Raw genomic sequence first — 14905 nt, forward strand, 5'->3', positions numbered from 1 at the left:
TACATCATCCAGTACTCTTGGTCGATGGCTGCTGACGGCATCTGGACCTCGGTCCCTTCCACAATGAAATCAGCTAGTGCTTAGGACTTGATGGCCATCTGAGGGGCATACAAAATGCCTTGACCCATCAGCTTGAGTGCCCACTTGGTGATTCTCCCTGTGGCGTCCTAGTTTTGGACGGCCTTGCCGAGAGGGAAGGACATCACGACCGTCACCGGGTGTGACTCGAAGTAGTGATGCAACTTCCTCTTGGCGATCAGGACGGCATACAAGAGCTTCTAGATTTGCGGGTAGTGAGTCTTGGAGTTAGACAGGACCTCGCTAATGAAGTATATGGGGCGTTGCACTTTGAGGGCATGTCCCTCTTCCTCCCGCTCTACCACCAGGGCGGCACTGACCACTTGTGTGGTGTCCACGATGTAGAGTAGGAGTGGCTCTCTATCGGTCAGGGGGACCAAGATCAAGGCTTTTGTCAGGACTTTGTTGACTGCCTCTTGAGCCTTGGGAGTCCATGCAAACTAATCGGTCTTCTTTAGAAGTCAGTACAGTGGGAGGCCTCGTTCGTCGAGGCATGAGATGAAACAGCTAAGCGCGACAAGGCACCCCATGACTCACTGCACCACCTTTAGATTCTAGATTGGGCCCATCCTTGTGATGGCCGTGATCTTCTCCAGGTTGGCTTTGATGCCACGCTCGGAGATGATGAACCTAAGCAACATGCCCCTCGAGACCCTGAAGACGTATTTTTCAGGGTTGAGTTTGATGTCGTTTGCTCATAGTTTTGCGAAGGTCTGCTCTAGGTCATCTATAAGTTGGTCGGTTCATTTGGACTTGACCATGATGTCATCTACATAGGCCTCAATGGTTCACCTGATGAGGTCTCCGAAACACTTGAGCATACATCGCTGGTATGTAGCTCCCACATTTTTAGACCAAAAGGCATCATGACATAGCAGAACGACCCGAACAGGGTGATGAAAGAAGTCGTGAGCTGGTTGAACTCTTTTATGGCGATCTGATGGTACCTGTAGTACGCATCAAGGAAGCAGAGGGTTTCGCACCCCAAGGTCGAGTTGACTATTTGATCTATACATGGCAAAGGAAACAGATCCTTTGGACACACCTTATTGAGACTTGTGTAGTCATCACACATGCTCCATTTTCCATTCTTTTTTCATACAAGGACGGGATTGGCTAACCACTTGGGATGATACACTTCCTTGATGAATTCGGCCACCGAAAGCTTTGTGATCTCTTCACCGATGGCCCTGCGCTTCTCCTCGTTGAAGCAGCATAGGCGCTGCTTCACCGGCTTGGAGCCTGGCCTAATTTTCATGGTGTGCTCGGCAACTTCCCTTGGGATGCCTAGCATGTCCAAGGGTTTCCATGTGTAGATATCTCTATTGGTGCAGAGGAAGTCGACAAACGCGCTTTCCTATTTGGAGGAAAGCATGGTGCCAATACACACCACTCAGCCCTTGGGGCTACTAGGGAGTACGAGGACCTCCTTGATGCCCTCTATGGGCTCAAAGGATCTGGCCGACCACTTGGAGTTGGGTGCCTCCTTGGCAGTCCCTTCCTTGATGACCGTGAGCTCCTCGGAGCACTCAACCTCACACTCGTAAGCGTGCTAAAAGGTGGTGCCAACGGTGATGACCCCATATGGGCCCAACATCTTGAGCTTTAGGTAGATGTAGTTCGGGACAACCACGAACTTCACGTAGCATGGTCATCCCAGGATAGCATGGTAGGTCCCGTGGAATCCAACCACCTCGAAGGTGAGTCTCCGTCCTGTAGTTGGTCGAATCCCCAAAGGTGACGGGTAGATCGATCTGCCTGAGTGGTATAGCTTTCTTCCCTGGCACAATGTCATGGAAAGGCGCCCCTATCGGTCGGACGCGCGACTGGTCGATGCCCATGGCATCAAGTGTCTCAGCATACATGATGTTGAGGCTACTGCCTCCATCCATCAGCATCTTAATGAGGCGCTTCATGCTGATGATTGGGTCAACCATGAGCGGATACCTCCCTAGCTGCTGGATGCTATCTAGGTGGTCAGATTGGTCAAAGGTGATGGTAGACTCCGACCACCGGAGGAATGATGGTGTGGCTGGCTCGGCCGCGTAGACCTCGTAGCGTGTGATCTTTTAGCGGTGCTTGGAGTCATAGGCTGCTGTCCCACCAAAGATCATGAGGCAGTCGTCTAGGGTTAGAAAGCCATCATTCTTCCCCTTGGCGTTGTCCACCACCGGCTCAGGCTTCTTTCTCCAGTTCCCCTTATCTGAGCCACCGGATAGGAACTGCTTCATGAGGGCATAGTCCTTGTATAGATGCTTGATAGAGAAGGCATGGTTTGGGCACGGCCCCTCGAGCAGCTTCTCAAAGTGGTCAGGAGCATTCTTGGTGGGCGCCCAACCACCTTTTCGCTCGGCAGTGGCCACGAACGAGCCCCATGCTGCTGCTTGTTCTTCTTCTTGTTCTAATAGTTAGAGGGGCCCTCTCTAGCGTCCTCGTCCCGCCTCGCTTTGCCTTTGGAGCGATCAAAAATTGCTCTGACCGCCTCCTCGCCTAAGGCATGGCTGGTCGCGATGTTAAGGAGCTCCTTGGTGGTTCAAGGTCCCTTATATCCTAGCTTGTGGACTAGGGACTCGTAGGTGGTCTAGGATAGGAAGGCTCCGATGATGTTAGTGTCGGCAACATCATGCAACTCATTGCATTGCCTGGAGAAGCATCGGATGTACTCACAGAGAGTCTCTCTGGACTTCTATCAGCAATTTTTTAGATCCCAAGGGTTCCTAGGCCACGTTTAGGTGCCCTAGAAGTTTCCCACAAAGATCTCCTTTAAGTCTGCCCAACTTTGAATCTGGTTGGGTGGAAGGTGCTCTAGCCATGTTCGCCTTGAATCGGCTAGGAACAAGGGGAGGCTACGGATAATGAAGTAATCACTATCCATGCCGCTGGCTTGACAAGCAAGCCAGTAGTCCTTGAGCCATAAGCCAGGGTTCATCTCTCTGGAGTACTTTAGGATGTTGGTCGACGGTCGATACCATGGCAGGAAAGACACGTTGAGGATGTGCCAGCCGAAAGCCTGGGCCCTAGAAGGTCGGGGCCCGGGCTCCAGTCTTCACCACTATCGTAGCATCCGCCATGATGAGGATGGTAGCCATAGCTGGCCTCCTCTCTCTTGTCACGCTATTCATGCCTATGGGCATCTAGGGTGTTGCGTGCATCACGGTTGGGGCCGAGACACTCATGCACCGGGACCATGTCAAGTCCCCCACCATCACATGGTGCCTACTGGAGGGATATGTCCTGGCCATGTTGTCTCAAAGGCATGCGCTGACTGGCATCGAGCTCATGTCGCTGAGATAGTGAACTTTCCGCCTGTTGCACCGCTGCGTGCTCGAGTAGCATGTGGATCTCGCGGTGGGCCCAGCGGTCGTCAGGCGTCATGGGTTCTAGGAGCCTTTGGAGTAGGGTCGTTGCGACAGCTATGTTCTGGCTTGCTCGTGTGAAGTGCAGGAGGCGTTCGTCATCCTCGATGATCCTCCGGTTCACATCACAGGTGATGGCACACGCACGACCACCATCCCCATGACGCTCGATCTCGCGTTCATGCTCCGTGCGCTCCTACTCCAGCTAGAGTCGCGCATCCTCGAGATCCTAATGCCGTGCCCTTAGCTGTTCCACCTGCATGTAGGGAAGGGACCCCGCATCTTCTTCGACTTCATCATGCAAGTTGTTCGGTGGGGTAGCTCCTCCCTCATGGACGCTTTTGACACGTCCCTCATGGGTACTTGCCATAAAACATTCTCACGTGGGGTGATGGCTCCCCCAACTAGAGTCAAAGTCGGAGATTGACTCTGAATCTCCCATGAGAAGGTTGTGGAAAGACTCCATGACGTAATTGGCCATTGCGCAGACCAAACAGGAATGCTGTTGGGCTGTCTCAGGTGAGATATTCTAAGGAGAGTGGCTCCCCTTTGGCAATCTACGTCATGACATTGGTGAAGGAGAAGGTGAGGCAGCACACATCCTCCTAGGATGGTCGAGGTCCTAGGAAGGCGTCGAGCTAGCGCTCCAGCCTCCCATAGTCAAAGCCGAGGAGCTGGTCGCTCCCGAGGACATGGGCCTCCGGTGCGCGCAACTATAGCTTCTTGAGGGCTTTGACGGTTATGTTGAGGCTGGTGGAGCGAAGAAGTTGGACGAGGGCTTGAGCCCGCGTCAGCTCTCCCTCCACGGTGACGATGAAGTCTAGGCTCCCAAAGCGCACGTGCACGCCCAGGACCCAGCTAACGTCGTGGCTAGCCATCCATGGCCTGTTGTGGATGACAAGACACGTAAAAGGCCCCTACCTGGCGTGCCAACTGTTAGTGTTTCGAATCACCAACTAGTAAATTTCTAGTTTGCGCGTCTGACCTGGATGGCTGTGCTCAGAGGACACAAGGATTTATACCGGTTTGGGTGGAACATCCCTACGTCCAGTCTACTGCTACTCATGTTACCGACACTTGGTTTGTAGTAGGGGTTATAACAGACGAGAGTGGGACAAGGTCCCAAGTCTCTGGTGAAAAGAGTGAGCCTAGTTGAGCTCTCTCTCTACTGTTGAGCGCCTAAGCTATTAGCCGCTTAGACATGTTAGATGTGTGGGAATGCCCCTCCCCCCCATGGGGTGCCTTGCTTCCCCTTTTATAGATAAAGGGGAAGATGCAGGTTACATCAAAGAGAGCGGGAGAGAGAGACGAGGAGAGGAAGGCTTCCGAGATTGTGACATCTTCCATCTCCTTTACGTGGGTCCTGCCGGGCCTATAGATCATGACGGGGATGGCTCCACATTGTGGCCCTATTTGTCACTAGCGCTGTACGTGGGCATCGTCAGTTGGTCATGGCACTCCATTCCATCCCAGTAGATGGTATGGCTAGCTGAAGCCTCTGCTGGTGGCCATACGGGAAGTAGGTAGCACAATGCTGACACACCCAATGCTGTTGGCGACGTGCGTCCTTGGACATGGCCCGTCGTGGTCGTGGGTCATGTCAAGACATGCCTACTCCCCTTCTGGTATCAGAAGTTTGACCTTGGACTTGTACTTTTAGACCCATAGTGGTAGGGGGCGGTACAAACCTCTGTCAAGTGAGGTAGAGCCCGCGCCCGAGGGGTCGAGCGAGGCAGAGCCCACACCCTCGAGGTTGGGCGAGGTGGACCCCTCACCCTCAGGGTTGGGTGGGGCGGACCATTCACACTCGAGATTGCTCGAGGCACAACCCTCACCCTTGGGGTCGTACGTGATGGGGCTCTCGCCCAAGGGGTCGGGCAAGACGGAGCCCACGCCATTGAGGTCAGGTGACCTAGGTCCCGTGTCCTTGAGGACGGGCAAGATAGAGCTCGTGCCCTCAAGGACAGGTGAGAACAAGATATGCTCTTGACCATCTGAGGGAGTTAGCATTCACGACCATTAGCTTCCTTCTTTTGGATATCCCTAATACCGATACCCGACAAAAGGTATACTTGATAGGGCCATTTTTGTTTCACTAATCAAGACACCATAGAGAGTGTGATTGGGTTTAGGATAGATAGATGTATTATGAAGAGGGGAAATCATGGTTAAAGCGGTTATCAAGTGCCACTAGGTGATGTCATTCATGTATATGCATTAGGACCTAGTGTGGACTAATAAAACCCTTGAAAATGCTATGGAAAAAAATTTGACACACGTGCACAAGTGGTGGAACACTTTGGTGTTGGCACATGGAAGCAAGGGTAGAAGGTTTGAGTTGAAAGAAATTGAAAAGGAGATGAAACAGGGCTTGGGACCCTAGGGTAACAGGTGGTGTAGACCATGGTGAATGGGTCTAGAACCTTACCCTAGCTTGGAATAGGGGTGACCCTAGCTCTAGACCCTAGGTGACCAGGGATCTTGACCAAAGTATGTGGGTCTGGTTGAAGACCCATGGACACGTGGTGCATTACAGTGAGCCAAGGAGCCTCCAGACTCAGTCCGGAGTGGGTCTAGACCAAGGGCGTGGGTTCGAAGAATTATTTGCGCTAACAGAGAGTGACCAATTCGAACCAGACTCGGTGAACAATGAGTCTGGTTGGTGGGTCTGAATTCGGTCCGGTGGCAAATCAGCACTCTGGAACCTCTCTGGAGTGAACTAGACCCTGGTGGCAATTGGTCTAGTTGGTGGTTGTGCGCGTCTGGTCCAAAGGTTGGCAGTAGCCGTTGGGCGCACCAACAGTTACATTTGAACTCAGGGACATGTGGCAGCTCATGATTGGCTGTAGCAGGAAACTAGAACGGTGGAACTTGGTTTGGACCATGGATCCAAAGCTCAGTCCAGTTGCCCCTCGATAGGGTAATGACTAGTGAGCCCTTGGGGCTCTATAAATAGAATTTGGCCAGTGTAACAGGACCAGCCCTGGTACTTTGGTGCCCGTGTATGGACACTTGCACCTCAAACCATGGTTCCTCCTACACATGCTTATGTGTCCAAAAGTATTGGGGTGACTCTATGTACCCCACAAAGTGCAACACTCTCTAGAGCAAGGCCGGTGTACCTAAGTGTCGATGTTTTGAACAAACACCAACTAGTAAATTTATATTTGTTGTGCGTTAGGCTTGGATGGTGTACTAAAGGACACAAGGTTTATACTGGTTCGGGTAGAATGTCCCTATGTCTAGTTTACTGTTGCTCATGTTATTAGTACCGAAAAATGTTCATAGTAGGGGGTACAAACGATCGAGAGAGGGACAGGACCCAAGTCTCTGATGGAAAGGTCGAAAGGATGCCAAGAGCTCGATTGCTGCTTGGCAGTGTGTTGTGTGTGGAATCGATCCATCCCTCTAGTGGGGTGCCCTGCCCTCCCTTTTATAGACCAAGGGGGAGCAGGGATTACAGATGGGAGAAAGAGGAAAAAACTGGAGGTAGAGAAGGTCCTTCGAAGGAGCTAGGTCTTCCTTTCCCCTTGGGCCTGCCCTACTGGCATGGCAGACCATGTCAGGGATAGCACGTTCGCTGATCCTTATAGGGCAGTGCCCTGACCTCGTTCAGTAAGTGGCTACGTCCCATCCCACACCAGCGGGCGGTGCAGCGTGCTAGGGTGTTGAGCTGTGACCCTATGGGGAGTAGATGGGGAAGTGACCATACATCTGTCACTATAGATGATGTGAGTTGCCTTTTGGATTGTAGTGGTTGTCATATGCTTATGTTAGGATCCACGTCTGAGGGCTGATGGCGGCACCCACAACACTGTAAGACAAAAGTCGATGCCTACAACTCTGTTAGGCCGGGAAGGGCTTAAAGCGCCCATCCCGTCATATCCTAATGGTACTTTCCTATAGGCGTGCAGGGCATGGTCCTCGGTACTGTGGTTGACTCGAATGTCCTATCGTACCCTATACTCATCATTATGAAGGAGTAGGGTGCAGTCGTCAGGTGAGGCGGAGCCAGCCCTCAGTCGTCGAGCGAGGCGGAGTCCAACCCTCGGGGGTCGAATGAGGCGGAGCCAGCTCTCGGGGGTCGGGCGAGGTGGAGCCAGCCCTAGACATCGGGTAGGGTAGAGACCTGCCCTTGGATGTTGGGCGAGGCGGAGCCTTCCCTTAGACATCAGGCAAGGCAGAGCTAGCCTGGAACATCGGGCGAGGCGGAGCCCTGCCCTCAGATGTCGGGTGAGGTGGAGCTTGCCCCCAGACATCAGGCGAGGTGGAGCTTGCCCTCGGATGTTGAGCGAGGCAGAGCCTACCCTCAGACGTTGGGCTAGGTGGAGCTAGCCTGAGACGTCGGGCGAGGCGAAGCCAATCTTCAGTCATTCGGGCAAGAAGTGTAGTTGCATTCTTGTCTATTTGGAAGTATCAACGTTTGATGGTTATTAGTTTCACCTCATTGTGTACCCCAGTATTAGGTTCCCAACAGTAGCCCCTGAGCCCCCGAGCCCCTGGGTTATTCGGATAGAATCGCCCAGGGGGTGATTTGACTTGCTAGAGGGTACGCGTGAGTGCACCCAACGAGTGTAGCCCCCGAGCCCTCGGGTGATTCAAGTAGAATTGCCTAGGGGTTATTTCGATTTGCTAGAGGGTGCGCGTGAGCGCACCTGTCCGGTGTAGCCCCCGGGTGATTCAGATAGAATCACCCGAGGGGTAATTTCGGACCCTTCGCGGGTATGGCTGTGAGATTTGGTTTTTGACATCTGGACAATTTAAAGGGAACCCTGGTATCCCGTTCGCTAGGATTCGTCTAGGGTTAGCCCGGTTGAGATTCAATCATGGATTGAGACTCCCTTGAGGTTTGTGTGCCTGAGTTCTGGCCGCTTGCGGGCCCATCCCTCGTTGGAACGGCTGTCGGAACTATTGGGCCAGCCCTCGAACTCCTAGGCCTGGGCGGGCTACAGAAATGGTTCTTGACCCGTATCCCCTCTGTGGGAAAAAGAGTCCTAGTCTACCTAGGAAGGTGAAACGTCCGGCGTGACTTTGGTAGGAAAGGATCGGGATTGTGGGCGCATATCCCGTGACATGACGTGGTGGTGTATCATGGCAGGCACAGAGATCTTGGAGGACGGTTGCCCTTCTCGCATCCATCGCCCCTATAAAACCAAGGGGTTCACCCCCAGGGTTCCATACTTTGCCCTCTCGCCTTTGCATCTACAACTTCCACCGCCAATCGCCTGAGCCTCCCACACCCACATCGCAGCCGCCGTCAAGCTCGCATCCACCCTCCTCCTAATTGTCCAATGGAGCCATGGTGCAGATCTGATATCACCCTTTAGCGCTTGGAGGGCCTCGTTCGCCATGGCCTCCTTTGCTCACGGACCACCACCGAGGAGTGGAAGCTGCTCAGTAATGAAGATGTGTCATCGCCGCCTGAAGGTTATGTTGTGTCCTTTGCTCGCTTTCACGAGTGGGGATTCGCCACCCCCGCCCACAAGTTCCTTCGGGGGCTACTGGATTACTATAAGGTGGAGTTGCAGCACCTTACTCCCAATGGGATCCAGCACATTGCGGCGTTCATCGCCCTATGTGAGGGGTTCTTGGGGATTAGTTCCCACTTCGACCTGTGGCGGTATCTCTTCGCCGTCAACCTTTTGAAGAAGCGGGTTAGGAAGCAAGAGCTGAGCGTGCTGGTGGGATATGCCGGCATTCATCTCTACAACAACCGCGTGAACAAATACCCATCGATGCATCTATCGACCTCCAACAAGGGGTGGCATTCGCATTGGTTTTACGTCAAGGACGACATTGCCACCCCCTTGCCAGCGTTCTTTGGGCGCATTATCGAAGAGGTCCCAGAGTCATGGAAGTGGGGTGTCTCGAACATAGACAAGAAGAAGATCAAGGACCATCTCATCGCCCTCCAAATTCTGAAGGAGAGGGGCATGAAGGGGTCGGGGATCATCGGTGCCTACCACATGAGGAGGGTGGCGTCACTGATGGCGCGTGCACTTCCCCTGCACCTGATGGCACCTGGAGCATCACTCGTAGGGACGACGCTTGCCAAGGGAGCGCTTCCCCCCCTTCGAAGTGGTGTAGCACATCAATGAGGCGGTGGAGCCCTTGAAGGATGGTGCTGGCGTCGCTCTTGATTTTGTGTACCCAGTGCCGGGGCATCCCCTAATGCGGCCGAAATCAGGGTACATTGACTTCGTAAGTTCTCTTTCCCCATGCCTCCTTTTTAATTGAACTCCCGACCCCCTGATGCTGACATTGGGATAGCGGGACCAGCCAAAGAAACTTGTCTTTATGGATTCCCTGGCTCCGCTGCCAAAGGACAAGTTCATGGCAGTGGCCAACCGTGCCATGGCCGAGTGGCAGAGGAAGACGAAGGATTTCAAGCGAAAGAAGAAACAATGGAAACAACAGGCATGAGAATGAGGAGAGGAGATAGACAGTGATGACGACGACGATGATGATGATGATGACGAGGAGGAGGTAGTCACAGACACCGAGTGGGGTGAGCTAGGAAGCGAGGACATGTTGATAGGCACCCATTCATCAATGTAGGGACCCTTCCCATTCCATGCGGGGGAGGATGTGGCCATGAGGCCAAAGGAGGCGGGCCAGATCATTGGCCCATCCGTAGAACCGTCAGGGGAGGGTGAATCTGCCGCCATGCCTGAGGTGCTAGTGGGGAGGAGCGATCCCGCCACCGTGCCTCAAAAATTAGTGGGGGCGGGTGGACCTGTCGCCGTGTCCCAAGAGTCGGTAGGGGCGGGCGGATCCGCCACCACACCCGGGGTGCCAAGAGAGGGGAGCGGCTCTACCGCCGTGCCCTCAGATATAAGGGAGGCGAGCCCCCCAGCCCAGGGGCCGGGGACGGGCTCAAAATGGTCCCGCCCCTGTAATGAAAATGGACCCTAGGCCCATTTACTTTGGATTTTGGTGTTTGATGACTAACACAACCAAATTGGACTAATGAATTTGCAAGTGATTATTTTGTAGTTCAATAGGATGCAAGACGTGACTTGGACAAAGGTGACGTGATGATCAACACCTCAAGCAAGACCTTAGGAACACAAGAGAAGACCCATGATATCAAGCAAAGTCCAAGCATGAAGATAGGAACCAAGCCGCACGCAAGATCGCAAAGAAACAAGCTCACAGAGGTGATCGGACGCTGGACCGAACGCTGGAAGAAAGTAACCAGATGCTCCAATCAGTGGCTCGGCAATAGCAGGCATCAGTAGTAGCGACCGGATGCTGAATAAGTGAATCGACCGGATGCACTGATGGCACTATTCATCAATCCAGCAACATAATCAGCAAGTGACCGGACGTTGGCGGCAAACTGACTGGACGTAGGACAACAGCGTCCGATCGAGTACACAGAGGTTCTAGAGTGGCGAACTTGCGACCAAACACGTCCGGTGGCATGTGATCGGATGCTGGCAGTGTCCGATCAGTTGTTCGCAGATCCAACGGTCAAGATGACCGGACGCGTCCGATCAGGACGACTCCAGCATCCGGTCTGTAGCAGAAAAGCGAGATTTCATCCCCAATGGCTACTTTCTCAGTGGGGCTTATAAACGCAATCCCCAACTAGCCATTTGGGAGGAGTGGAGCTGAGGAAACATACCAAGGGTGTTGATACACCATTTTAGTGATCTCCACTTGCATAGTGCTTAGTGTTTTATTAGGTGATTAGCGTAGGTGCTTTGCGAAGTGCTTAGGATGATTAAACCACCGCTTATGCACTTGCTCTAGGTTTAGGCCTAGTGTTTAGTGAGGTTTGCATACCTCTTACCACTCGGTGCTTGCATGCACCATTGTTGTACATCGGAGGGGCTTGTAGTCTTACGAGATCACACCAACCGCATTTGTGTTGTGGCCGCCACCATGTACCAGAGAGAACAAGGCCCATGGCGCTTCAGCCGGAAGCTTGATAGCGAAGACAGTGGGGAGCATCTGGGAGAGGCTTGCCGGAAGGCATGTCGGAGACCCACTTGCGCGTGGGGCAGGCCCAAGGATATCCATGGAGTTACCCGACCGGGAGCTTGGCCCTTGTGAGAGATTCCTTACGAGGGGCTCCAATGAGGACTAGGGGGAAGCTTGCGCGCTTCTCGATACCTCGATAAAAATACTGGAGTCATCGATGGGAGTTTGCATATCTCTACCTTGCTCTTTAGCTTCTGCATTTACATTGATTATATTACTCCTTTTGCGGTAGAGATAGCAACACACTAGCAAAACCATAGTTGCACATTTAGATAGTTTATCTTTTGCATAGGCTTTGCTAAGGTTAGAAAAAGAGGCCATAGTTTAGAGTTAGATTTTTAAGTTGCCTAATTCACCCCCCTCTTAGGTGTCATGGTCCACTTCAGCCCCGATGAGGGGGAGCAGGGAACTGGGGGTTTGTCCCCCAAACGTCTCCACCGCCCAACAGCGCTGGTGTAAGTTGTTGATTCCTCTATTTTTCTTTTTTTTCTCTGTTTTTCATAGTGACTCACGCCTTTTGTTTCTTCTACAGCATCGGGAGACTAGTTAGACGAGGTACTTCTGTGGCGCTGGCACCCAAGAAGACCCTCACCCTTCAGGCAAGGCGGGGGCGAAGCTAGCGTCATAGCCTCGTTGGCCGGTCTAGCATCGCCCGCAGCGGTGCCCGTGCCCTTGGTGGGTCAAGCTATTGGCGAGGCTATGGAGGCATCCTTAGAGGTTGCCATTCAACCAGCGACGAAAGTGCTACCGATGTCAGGGCAGGCAGAGCTATCGGTCGCACCCGTTGTGTCGACCATGGAAGGTGCGGCGTAGCCTATCGTGGTCCCGCCAACGGAGGTGGAGGTGATGGTGGCTGTGATGGATGGGGTGGCGACGCCAAAGGTAGCGGTGCGTCCCACGCTACCGGCAACCCTAGAGACGATGCCCACCGTGGGCCAGACCAAGGAGGTTGTGGCCCAGGGACCCTTGGACACCACGGTGGTTACCGAGGAGACCGACAAGGAGTTGCCCTAGTCCAGCCATTGTAGGGCCACCACCCATCCATGTGGGATGAGCCCCCGCCCTAGTGGGTGAGTCCGTGGGACTCGTCGTCGGAACGCTTCACCCTCGACGATGATGCTGAGGGCATGGAGCGGGAGAAGCTCAGCAAGGGGTTCACGACCACGCTAGAAGCTCTAAACCAGGCCAGCGGCACCCTTTGAGGTGTAATCGTTCCCACCAGCTAGGTATTCCCTTGGTCTTGCCATTTTATCTCTTTTTCCTTCGTCTATTTTTGTTTTCTGATCGCCGCCCTTTTCCAGTCTCTTATTGCTCGCATCCACAAGAAATCCTGATTCCTTTGTGAACACAAGGAGGATTGGGACTGCCTCATCGATGAGGCAAGGCTACACAGGGACATGACCACCCAACTCCACCAGAGGGTGGCCGAATTGACTCCCCTTGCCGTGGAGGTGGACAATCTTTGACGGTGGGAGGCCAAGGTCCGCCATGATAAGGAGCTCGACGAGAAATCTTTTGATGAGCTATCGGAGAGGGCACAACGGGATCAAGAGGAGGCCACCAAAGTGCAGAAGGAGTGGGATGAGCTGCTCTAGTGGGATGCCAAGATCTATCAGGGGATCAATGACCTCCTGGCTGAGGCCGAGAAGGAGCGAGATCTTAGGCTGGTAGCTAAGGAGAGGGCAAAACTAGATGCTAAGATGGTTGCTCGGTTGCACACGGAGCGAGATGAGCTACACCATACTACGGAGATGCTCTGCTCGGAGCGTGATGCGGCCTACGGGGAGCATGACCAGGCCATCTAAGAGCGTGATGAGGCGCAATGGAGGATCAGCTCCCTGTAGGCTGAGTTGGAGACCGCAAAAGCCTAGAAGCTGGAGGCCGAGGGTTCCATCGCTGGACTAGCCATGGATCTTGCCGAGGCGAGGAGTCTTCTTGAGGTGGAGAGGGACGAGCTCGATCTCCTGAAGGTTGCCCTTGGCATAGTCTACGACGACCTGTAGGTGGTGCTGGCAGAGGGGACCAGCTCACTCACAGCCCATGTCAGAGATATCATGGCATGGGTGCGCCAGCTAGAGAAGGAAGCTCTTTGCACCGGGATCACCCAAACCTTCACCATCGCCCACTCACACTACGATGGCAACATCAATTTTTGGACGATCAGCCTTGGCTTCGTGCCTGGTTATGAAAACTCCGAGCTAGATGCCATAGAAGCGACAGTGACTCCTTTTGCGGAAACCCTGGCGAGCAGAATTGAAGATATGGTTCTCCCCAATAGGGGGTAGTTAGTCAAATGAGTATGATGAACATTTATCTGTAATCTGTTGGACAAGTGTCGGCACTTTTTTGTCCAAAAACATATTCGTGATTTAATTTCGTAATTTCGTTTTGTTTGTTTGAACTTGTTTTCTTCCCTTTTGCATTCGAGAAAAAAGGTTCATGCGATCCTACCCTTTCGTTCATTAAGACCATAGGGCCCGAGGTATATAAGAGGGAAATTTTGATTATGCTAGTGAGCAAAGTTACCATAGCCATCGGGGCATGGACTTTTGCAATCTTACCAGGCATGCTCGGTTATCTGTACCCGCAAACCTTGCCGCTTACCTTAACATGAGGAAGAGGTGTGACGCAGCGACTGTTTTGAAAAAAGGAGGTATCTATACCTTTACCAGCCCTCGAGTGAGATCTGACCCCTTGCGATCGCTGGGGCTGGATGTTACTAGAGACCCGAAGCGAGGGTAGCAAACTTACTCTTGTTTTTACACGTACCCCTTACTTAGGTTTTTAGCTATCATTCTGCGACCGTGCATTTGGTCTCATTGCAAGTCCGACCTTCCCTAAGCCCCGCGCGTGGTGGGGATTCAGTTAAGGGTCGGCTCATTTTGTGACTGTTGCCCCATTCGTGGTTTTCGCAACTGGAGGGGTTGAGGCAACATCACTTGCCTCAACGGCTCGAGTGACGCGCTTGATGAGCTCGCTAACGGGGATGTTCGAACGGAATCCATTCCTGTCGGTCACAACTAGGTCGGCAAGGCCCTCGGATGGCATTCTGTTTCTCCATGACCCGCCTTCCAACAGATTCCCCCTCAATGGGGATTCTATGGGCTTGGCTAGAGGCTGAATTGAACTAGAAGGTTGAGATGACCCTATCCGCCTCTATGCGGGTTGGGCAAAGGCCACTGAGGCTCATCTGTGTTTTCTCTCCTAGCTCTTGTTTGACATGAGGCAGCCTCGGGCCCTTCGTGGGTCAGCATTTGAACCTCGGTATCTCAATCTAGGATTGAGCGGCTCAAGCCCCCGAGCCCCTTGGGGTCTTATAGGGGTTGTCCATGTTTCGTGTGTCACCCCGTCCTTGGTTTCCACAACCAGAGGGGCTGAGCTAACGACACTTGCCTCGATGGCTCGAGTGTCGTTCTCGATGAGCTAGCTAACGGGCACGTTCGTGTGGAATCCGGGTCCGTCATTCGCTGATGGGGTCGGTA

Source organism: Miscanthus floridulus, chromosome 5, assembly GCF_019320115.1.
Source record: "Miscanthus floridulus cultivar M001 chromosome 5, ASM1932011v1, whole genome shotgun sequence".
NCBI classification, from domain to species: Eukaryota; Viridiplantae; Streptophyta; class Magnoliopsida; order Poales; family Poaceae; genus Miscanthus; species Miscanthus floridulus.